Raw genomic sequence first — 10472 nt, 5'->3', positions numbered from 1 at the left:
GATGATGGTAGAAAAAGCGAGTTTGTTTGGAGCGCTTCTTTTGTTTTGAGAACAAGTAGTGTAAATAATCACACAATACGCTCTAATAGGCTTTGTGTTGTAGTTTGTGATCTAACGTATTGTAACCTATCAAATATGTTACATTGTTTTAGTAAATAGTTTCTTTTAGCTGAGTAGCTTAGTTAAGTTAAGAATTAAATTGAATTGAATTACAACAACCGAATTTGAAATCGAATATATTCCCTTCCTGAACATCCCTATTCCCACCCTAAATACATCCCGCAAGCGTTACTCTTACCAGCCACAGCCACAGTTTACCACCACAGTTACCGTCAGGATATTTGTGGTAGACGATCGACACCTAGGCTGACATAAAAGGGGCTGTCAACGGTGGATCGCTCTCTATTAGGTGAACGAATTTCACGATTATCAGACCGGACGTTTTTTTAATAGTTTTTTTTTCTACCCTCGCCAGTGAACAAAAGTTGTACAAGTTGTGCGCCGCAAGAAGTGAAAAGAAAAACCAAGGCCATCGGTGCAAGTTCCGGGAACACACCACGGTGTGGAAGAGAAAAAAAGGGCCATTGTTTAAAGTGCCAAAAAGACTGTTTGTCCGGTGTGCCACAAGAAAAGGCGAATCATCGCCATTGTGTCCGGTGTGCCACAAGAAAAGGCGAATCATCGCCATTGTGTCCGGTGTGCTGCAAGAGCATCCAGTGGGTCACCTCCGTCTTGACCACGACGCCAAGGAGAACACGTCGGGCTAGTCCACCGATGCCTACCAGCCGTCCGATGCCTACCAGCCGGCCGATGCCTCGTCAACGGAGTACTGTACCAGGTGATGCTTAATCCTTTCCCTTATCCTAATCTCCTCACCTTCCACCACCTCCACGAAGCATGAATTTAAAAACAAAAAAAGAATGAATATACTATATTAAACTAAGTTACTCCGTTTAGCCCTTCATTTGAACAAGCAATTCCTAATTCCTCCATCTTTCGATCTTCACCTTGGCTAAATTTTGGGAAGCATTTCCGCCCAATTCCTTTCTGGAGCAAGCAAACGACCCTGAATCCCAGGACAAAGCCTGGAGAGGGACAAAAGTAGTCCGAAAAAAAGAATAAGTAACAATTGGCGCCCAACGCAAAATAAAAGAAAAGGTTTCCATTTTAACCTCAAAGTGGAACCCTTTTCATATAAGCTCCGGGAGGAATTGGAATCCTTTATTCCAATTTTTCCTATTGAAAAGTGAATGAGTTTTGTTCGGAATAATTTTGAAATCAGTGAAAGTGCTTTTTTTTTCCTGTTAGATCGGTTCGGATGATGAGAAATACTGGTCATTATATCGTTTCGCTTTTCAAATCATTTTTAGTAAATTATCCTTTTGTTCTTGATACAGTGCTTAGATTTTAGTCGGATTTAGTTGAAATTAGTGAATATGAAGTGATTTTTTTCTTATTTGCAATTTATAAGTGCTTCGTTTATTTAATATTTATTTCAATAATGGTTGATTCTTTTTTAGATAGTTTTTTTTGTAAATTTATTGTGAATAGTAGTTAATTAAGTTTTGTAATTTTAGTTTTTGCAAATCGATTGTAGTTTTTACTTTGATTGGTTTATTTCTGAAAATTTATTATATACATATTATTCAATTTTGTTTTTTTTTTCTTTTTTTCATTTTTTTTTTGTACAATTTTTTGAGTAAGAAATGGCTGAAGCACTTATCGATCACACATACGCCACAGAGAAAATTTTAGAATGGTACCACACTTTGAGGGTGGACCATTTATCACCGAGTGAGATGGAATTTGAGCTGGACATCCGCTCAATAATAATTCGAGATGATCCTACATACTCACGAAGGCGAAGAAGCCTTAGGGATCATTTGAAGCTTGAAAAGGAAAATCACAAAACCTTTGAGGTAACACTGGATGTGAATTGGGAGGAGACCATACAGTTTTGTCGACGGTATTATGATGAGATTTTTGATGGTCTTCAGCGGAATGATAAAAACTTTAGGGTGAGAGGGCAAGCAAAATTATTACATTTCGGTCACCGAATTGTTCTTCTATTAAACAATGCTGGAGATTTGGGAGAAGTGCAAAACTTTTTAAAAGCAATGCTCGTTGAGGTTGTGAAGCTTTTAAAGCAGTATTACTACACCGAACCTGATGTACCCGGAACACAAAATCAAGAGGAGATAGATGACCAGTCTCTCATAAATTTGTTCCGAGTCCCACCCACATCAAATGCGGTGACAGGTTCAGAAACTTCAGTAGCGGGTGCTACGTCTTTAGAGAATATTCCTCTGGAAGACGCAAATATTTTTCGTTGTTTGATGGCTCGAATCCAAGAGCTTAAAGCAGAATTGGACAAAAAAGAAAAACAGTTGGAAGATCAGGTACAGAAAAGTAAAAATGAGGCACCGGGTGAAAGTCAGCAGCAATTGCCTTATAGACAACCCTTTACACAGATTACTTCATCCAGTAATTCTTTCACTACTACTTATCCTACAAATTCGCAATGCTTCACAGCTGCTAGCACCTCAAGGCCGATCCCCAGTACCACATTTTCCATTCCACAGAATTACCCAACCTCTCTTGCTCAGCCTCACACATCATGGCATAACCATCTTCAGGCAACTTCGGCTGCTCAACCGTTAGGTAGTACACTGGGTAACCATTCGTGGTTAGGTTTTCCACCTGTAGGTAATGTGCCTCCTTCAAACCCATGGCTCGGAGCCTCGGCTTTTAACAATGTCCAGGCTGCTAATCCTTGGTTAGGAAACCCGTCTGTAGGTTATACGCACCCGTCCAATCCGTGGATAGGAACCCAGGTTCCAAGTTTAAACCCTCAAGCCAACCCTACATTCATACCATTCAATCCAGCGCCGCCATGTAACCAAACGCGACACACCTTACCCGTGTCCAAGTGGACAATTTCGAAATACGATGGTGAGGATCAGGGTTTGAAGCTAAACCAGTTCCTAGGAATGGTTCACACGATGGCGCTAGCCGAACATGTTTCGGATGTCGAGCTATTTGAATCGGCAATCCACATTTTTAAAGGACCGGCATTGCAGTGGTATATGACCATGCGTACCACTGGTCGTTTGGTAAACTGGCAGCACTTAGTGCTAGAGCTCAGGAGGACATTCATGCACCCCGACTTAGATACATTAATTAAAATGAAAGTTTATCAGCGCCACCAATATCGAAACGAAACTTTTCTCCAGTATTATCACAGCATGGAGGAACTCTTTGGAACCATGAGTGTTCCGCTGCCGGAGTATGAGAAGATGCAAATTTTGCTTCAGAATATGAGGATTGATTACAAGAAGCAGCTCAATTTTCTTCCCATCTCCGATCTTCCGACTCTTGTATCAGCTGGTCAGAAGATCGATGCAATAAATTTTTCAGTCTACAATAAGGTTTTTGGACCTGACAAGTCAGTACATGTTGTGGATAATTCCAGACCCAATACGACGCCAAACAAGGATTCATCAACGCAAAAACCGGATAAGAAATCAACACCGCAACAGCCTTCTCATTCGAATATCAGCGCTCCTCCATCACAATCCCATCAGAACCGGAAGGGATCCCAAACTCATACCACTGTCCCTCGCGAGCCGAGTCGATCGTCAACAACACTGGAAGACATGATCGAGTCTCATCGACCTTTATCAAGGCAACACTGTTATAATTGCGGCAAGTTCGGACATCACATGACCCGATGCAGGCTGCCCAAGGGTGTCTTATGTGAGAATTGTGGATTCCGAGGCTATCCGTCAGACAACTGTCCGTATTGCATAAAAAACGAATTATCAGCGAGCCAAAATCGCCGCCCGCTGAACCAAAACTACTAAGCGTAAATTCTCCTCCATATTTTGAATTGGCTCCGGATAATCTCTATCCGATTACCCCGGTTTCATACACTATTTCTTACCCAATTCCCAATGACAACCGACCTTATACTACTGTCAATGTTTATGGGATAAATCTTCGTGCCCTGCTAGACAGCGGCAGTAATCTCACCCTTATAAATGATTCTGCGTATAATACCATTAAGCCTAAACGTTTATTTCCACTCCAAAGCCCTGTTAATTTACGCACGGCAAGCGGAGAAATACTCCATGTCCGCGGACAAGTTTATTTACCTTTTTCGTGGAACGGTATGGTCAAGATCGTTCCAACTATGGTAGTTCCTAACCTCGCTCTCAGTTGCATTTGCGGAATGGACTTCTGGAAGACATTCCATATCGAGCCCACAATCATAAATTGTGCCATGGTTGAGAACTCCATAGAAGAGTCGAGTCTCGAAAAGCCCTCTTCAACATCTGTTCTGACAGCTTCAGAACTACAGACTATCAAGCAGATAAAAAAACTTTTCATACCCGCTATACCAGGAAGTTTGTCTACGACCCCATGGGCGGAGCACAAAATTGAAATAGCCGAAGAATGGCGGGGAAAGCCTCCGGTTAGACAATTTCCTTATGTTATGTCCCCCAAAACACAAGGCTTAGTGTCAGTAGAGCTTCAAAGGCTGCTCGATGCTGGTATAATCGAACCTAGCAACTCCGACTGGTCACTAAATTGCGTACCGGTTATCAAACCCCATAAGGTTCGGCTCTGTTTAGATGCGCGCAAAATTAACGAACGTACTGTTCGTGATGCTTACCCCTTGCCGCACCCCTGCCGAATCTTAGGACAACTCCCTAAGGCAATGTATCTATCGACAATAGATTTGTCAGAGGCTTTCCTGCAAGTTCCGTTGGAAAAATCCTCGAGGAAGTACACGGCCTTTAGCGTGCAAGGCAAGGGTCTGTTCCAATATACCAGGATGCCATTTGGCTTAGTGAACAGTCCTGCCACTTTGGCCCGGCTGATGGACCAGGTTCTTGGTCATGGTATATTGGAACCCTATGTCTTCGTTTACCTCGACGATATCGTCGTGGTAACGGAGACATTTGAACATCACGTCCACTTAGTTCGGGAAATTGCGCGCAGGCTGAACAGAGCTAACCTTATGATAAACTTGGAAAAGTCCCAGTTTGGAGTACCGGAAATTCATTTTCTAGGATATCTCTTGAGCTCAGAAGGCCTTCGTGGAGATCCTGATAAAATTCAACCAATCGTCGAATATGAAAGGCCGGCCACGATTACCAAGCTCAGGCGATTCTTAGGGATGGCAAATTATTACCGCCGATTCATCCCGAACTTTAGCGAAACTTGTGGACCACTGACGGATCTACTGAAATCCAAAACTAAGATCATCGGCTGGAGTGAAGCTGCAGAGAAAGCTTTCTGCCTCATAAAAGAGCGTCTTATCACTGCACCGATTTTGGGAAGCCCTGACTTTTCTCGGGAATTCGTTATTCAGACAGATGCTAGCGATGTTGCGGTGGCGGGAGTACTCACCCAGCAGCAAGAGGACGGTGAGAGGGTCATATCGTATTTTTCTCGAAAACTTACCACCCCTCAGAAGAACTACCACGCTGCTGAAAAGGAGGCTTTAGCAGCTCTTCTCTCCATTGATGCCTTCAGGGGATACATTGAAGGCTATCATTTTACCTTAGTTACGGATTCGTCAGCGTTGACCCACATCCTTAAGGCGAAGTGGAAAGTTGGGTCCCGTTGTAGTCGGTGGAGCTTGGACTTTCAGCAATTCGACATGACAGTAGTGCACCGTAAGGGCAAGGAAAACGTCGTTCCCGATGCCCTGTCACGAAGCATCGCTGTAGTCCAAGATTCACAAACTTCAACATGGTATGCTTCCCTCATGACAAAGGTCACCAGTCGCCCAGACGATTTTACTGACTTCAAAGTTGAGAACGGTAAATTGTATAAATTTATTATCGCAAAGGATGTACCGTTCGACTCCCGCTATGAATGGAAACAAGTCCTCTCAAGCAACGAAATCCTCGACGTATTAAAGCAGGCACATGATGAACAATTTCACCCTGGGTTTGACAAAACTTTAGCCCGAATTCAACAGCGCTATTATTGGCCCAGAATGGCCAAGGATATAAGAGCCTACATTCAGACCTGTTCTACCTGCAAAGAGGTCAAACCGTCGTATGTGCAGACGAATCCGGAAATGGGCAAAATGCGATGTGCCTCCCGCCCATGGCAAATCATTTCGATGGACTTTGTGGGACCATTGCCACGTAGTAGGAAGGGAAATCAGCATATCCTGGTGATCTGTGATTATTTTTCTAAATGGGTAATGATCCATCCAGTGAAGAAGCTGGATAGTTCAACCATGTGTGTGATTTTGAAGAATCAGTGGTTTTATAGAAATTCTGTCCCTGAAACTATTATCACAGACAATGGCAGCACTTTCATTTCGAAAGAGTTTAAAGAACTTCTAGAACACTTCAAAATCACGCACTGGTTGAACTCCCGCTATCATTCCCAGTCGAATCCCGTAGAGCGCGTTAACCGGACAATAAATGCAGCCATTCGCACGTACGTCCAAGAAGACCAACGTATATGGGATACGAAGATCCCTGAGATCGAAATGATGCTTAATACCAGCGTTCATGCCTCCACAGGATTCACTCCATATTTTATCACCCACGGGCAAGAGCTAGCAGAACAGGGATCTGACCATCGTCTCTCCCGGCACGGAGAAGAGCTATCTGTGGAAAAGAAAGAGGAAAGACGCAAGCAGATGTTTGACAAGATTCACGAACTAGTCCGCAAGAATCTTGAAAAATCACACGATTTGTCCCGAAACCATTACAATTTGCGAAACCGTACTTTCGCTAAGGCCTTCTCGGAAGGGCAATTAGTCTATCGAAGGAACATGAAGCAATCATCAGCCATCGAAAATTACAATGCCAAGCTAGGGCGGCAGTATTTACCCTGCAAGGTGAAGAGAAAAATTGGCTCGTCCTCTTACGAGCTGGAAGACCTACGCGGTAAAAACTTGGGTGTATGGCCAGCCGTTCACTTGAAACCCGGGTGATACTGTCACAGCAAATTAATTCGTCGATTGCTAAAAGAAGACAATAATTATCGGCTAAAATTATTGAAACTCACCTGTTTATTTACCTTCCATCATTCATGCCTTACCGTCGACGTCGTCAGAGCGAAACTGTTGTTGTTTACTCCTTCATTCACCTCTTATTCCTCTTCATTCCCATTCTGACAGATCTCAATTGGTTATAGCCAGGGTCAGACTAAGGGAATGTTTACTTTTTTAGTAACGCCTTCCCAGGTGGCGCATTTAGATATGCAAAATTTATTTTACACTCGAGGGGTCTGTCATGATGTCGACCGACTCTCTCTGAATATTTAGAAATAGGGATCCCTAGAATCATAGTTTACGATAATAAATCAAGTGTCCGTGAGTGAAATTGAGTTGTTCTGGGTTTATCGTTTTCTGAACCAGACAGTTTTGTGAATGAATTATTAGAATGAATGAATCGTATGAAAGAAGGTGGGTGTGTAAGCATTTTTTGATCTCGAATAAATTTTCGGCGATGATAGATAAATGAAGAGATTACTAGAATATTCTTCTTTTCTTCTAAACTAAGATTAAAATTTAAAAGTGGCTGTATTGAGAAAAAGAATAGCTTTACTAAATATTTGATTAAAGAAGGAGGAACACAAACTTATTTATTCTGACGAACCAATATTCAGGAAGGCCGTACTTTCCGATTTCATATGTTGTTTCAACGTAACTCAAACATTTTCATCCTTTTTACACTAGCTTGGTAGCCAGACTCTATGGTTGAAGGTTACGTGAATTGGCGGGAAAGAGATCCTCTTCATGGAAAAATCATTCCGTCAAATCAGATTAACCCGCATCTAAAAGAGAGTTGCCACAGCAAGTATTCCTGACCTGAACTTGTCTCCTATCCGGTTGCCAGACTCTATTATTGAGTGTTACGTGATTTCGTGGAAAAGAGCTCCTCTTCATGGAAAAATCATTCCGCAAAATCAAATTAACGCGCCATAAAAAGAGAGCATCTAAACCAGCATCCTTATCCGATCCTTTTTTATGGTAGCCAGACTCTATCATTTAAAGTTACGTGAATTGGCGGAAAAGAGCTCCTCTCCCATGGAAAAATCATTCCGTCAAATCAAACTAACTCTCAATGAAAAGAGAGCTACCGGCCCTGATCTTGTCACCCTACTTCCCTATAAAAAAAAAAATACCAAGGTTTTTTTTAACTGAAGTGGGGAATGAATGTAACCTATCAAATATGTTACATTGTTTTAGTAAATAGTTTCTTTTAGTTTTACTGAGTAGCTTAGTTAAGTTAAGAATTAAATTGAATTGAATTACAACAACCGAATTTGAAATCGAATATATCCCCTTCCTGAACATCCCTATTCCCACCCTAAATACATCCCGCAAGCGTTACTCTTACCAGCCACAGCCACAGTTTACCACCACAGCTACCGTCAGGATATTTGTGGTAGACGATCGACACCTAGGCTGACATAAAAGGGGCTGTCAACGGTGGATCGCTCTCTATTAGTGAACAAAAGTTGTACAAGTTGTGCGCCGCAAGAAGTGAAAAGAAAAACCAAGGCCATCGGTGCAAGTTCCGGGAACACACCACGGTGTGGAAGAGAAAAAAAGGGCCATTGTTTAAAGTGCCAAAAAGACTGTTTGTCCGGTGTGCCACAAGAAAAGGCGAATCATCGCCATTGTGTCCGGTGTGCCACAAGAAAAGGCGAATCATCGCCATTGTGTCCGGTGTGCTGCAAGAGCATCCAGTGGGTCACCTCCGTCTTGACCACGACGCCAAGGAGAACACGTCGGGCTAGTCCACCGATGCCTACCAGCCGTCCGATGCCTACCAGCCGGCCGATGCCTCGTCAACGGAGTACTGTACCAGGTGATGCTTAATCCTTTCCCTTATCCTAATCTCCTCACCTTCCACCACCTCCACGAAGCATGAATTTAAAAACAAAAAAAAGAATGAATATACTATATTAAACTAAGTTACTCCGTTTAGCCCTTCATTTAAACAAGCAATTCCTAATTCCTCCATCTTTCGATCTTCACCTTGGCTAAATTTTGGGAAGCATTTCCGCCCAATTCCTTTCTGGAGCAAGCAAACGACCCTGAATCCCAGGACAAAGCCTGGAGAGGGACAAAAGTAGTCCCCAAAGAAGAATTAGTAACACCCTTTTCCCCCGGAACCACTTGTCGTATTACTTCGGAGGGGGCCATGCATTACGCACCTCACTTTACCTCAGCTAATTGGCGCTTCCAGTTCGCTGATCGTCTCTCCAATTTGTGAGCCATTTATCTCCCAGCGTCACGTTCTACTCGGTTATCCCTGGTGGTGGATACAGCCTACTCTGACGGAGAGTTCTCCCGGCTTCGGCTTTCAGTTCGCACTTGTGTGAGCACATTACTACTTTCTAGTTGGTCTTCCCGCCATTTTCGCTGCAGCGCTGACATGATCTGCGTTACTGCTCTGCTGACGGCGTTAAAGGTGCCCTCCTCTCGACACATTTCTTCGACGACATTCTCCGTGCTAAGGGCGAGCATATCCTCTCGCACATCATCAAATCTAGGACATTCGAAGACCACGTGCTCTGGTGATTCTTCCACATTCCCACACTCCGGACAGAAGGGTGACGTTGTGTGTCCGAACCGATGCAGGTACTTCCTGAAGCAGCCATGACCAGACAGGAACTGCGTCAAGTGGAAGTTGGCTTCTCCATGCTTCCTGTTCACCCAGGTCGAAAGAGTCGGTATTAGCCTGTGTGTCCATCTACCGTTCTCTGCTGCATCCCACTCCTGCTGCCACTTAGCCATCGACTCCGTTCTCACCATTTTTCGTACTCCTCTGGTTTCTCTCGTCATATAGCACTCGTAGTCCTCCGCCAAGGTGATGCCGATTGGGATCATACCGGCGATAACGCATACTGCCTCCATCGAAATGGTTCTGTACGCACTCACGACTCGCATGGCCATGAGCCGGAACGTACTGCTCAATTTCCTTTGGTTCTGCTTCGTTTTCAGCGCTTCAATCCAGGCTGGACCTCCGTACCTTAGTATTGATGAGGAAACACTAGCCAGAAGACGTCTCTTGCTGCTGCTTGGACCAGAATTGTTCGGCATGATTCTGGCTATTGCGTTGATGACCTTCGTCGCCTTCTCGCAAGCATATTCGATGTGGCTATTAAAGTTTAGCCGGTCGTCGATCATCACTCCCAGATACTTAAGCATGCGCTTCGAAGCAATGGTGTGCTCTCCAACGGTAATTTCTGCCCGCTGCACTGCTTTGCAGTTACTGACCAACATCACTTCTGTTTTGTGGTGGGCTATCTGCAGCTTCGCTCCTTGCATCCAGTTACCAATCGTATCTATCGCCTCAGCCGCCAACATTTCCACTTCTTCCAGCGTCTCACCGGTTACCGTCAAGACGACATCGTCCGCAAAGCCAACGATCTCAACTCCTTTGGGCAGCTTGAGCGTCAGCACGCCATTGTACATTCCGTTC

Source organism: Ochlerotatus camptorhynchus, unplaced genomic scaffold (assembly GCF_037179485.1).
Source record: "Ochlerotatus camptorhynchus isolate MF236.1 unplaced genomic scaffold, CSIRO-AGI_Acam_v1.1 ptg000409l, whole genome shotgun sequence".
Lineage (NCBI taxonomy): Eukaryota > Metazoa > Arthropoda > Insecta > Diptera > Culicidae > Ochlerotatus > Ochlerotatus camptorhynchus.
This window is presented reverse-complemented; position numbering follows the sequence as displayed.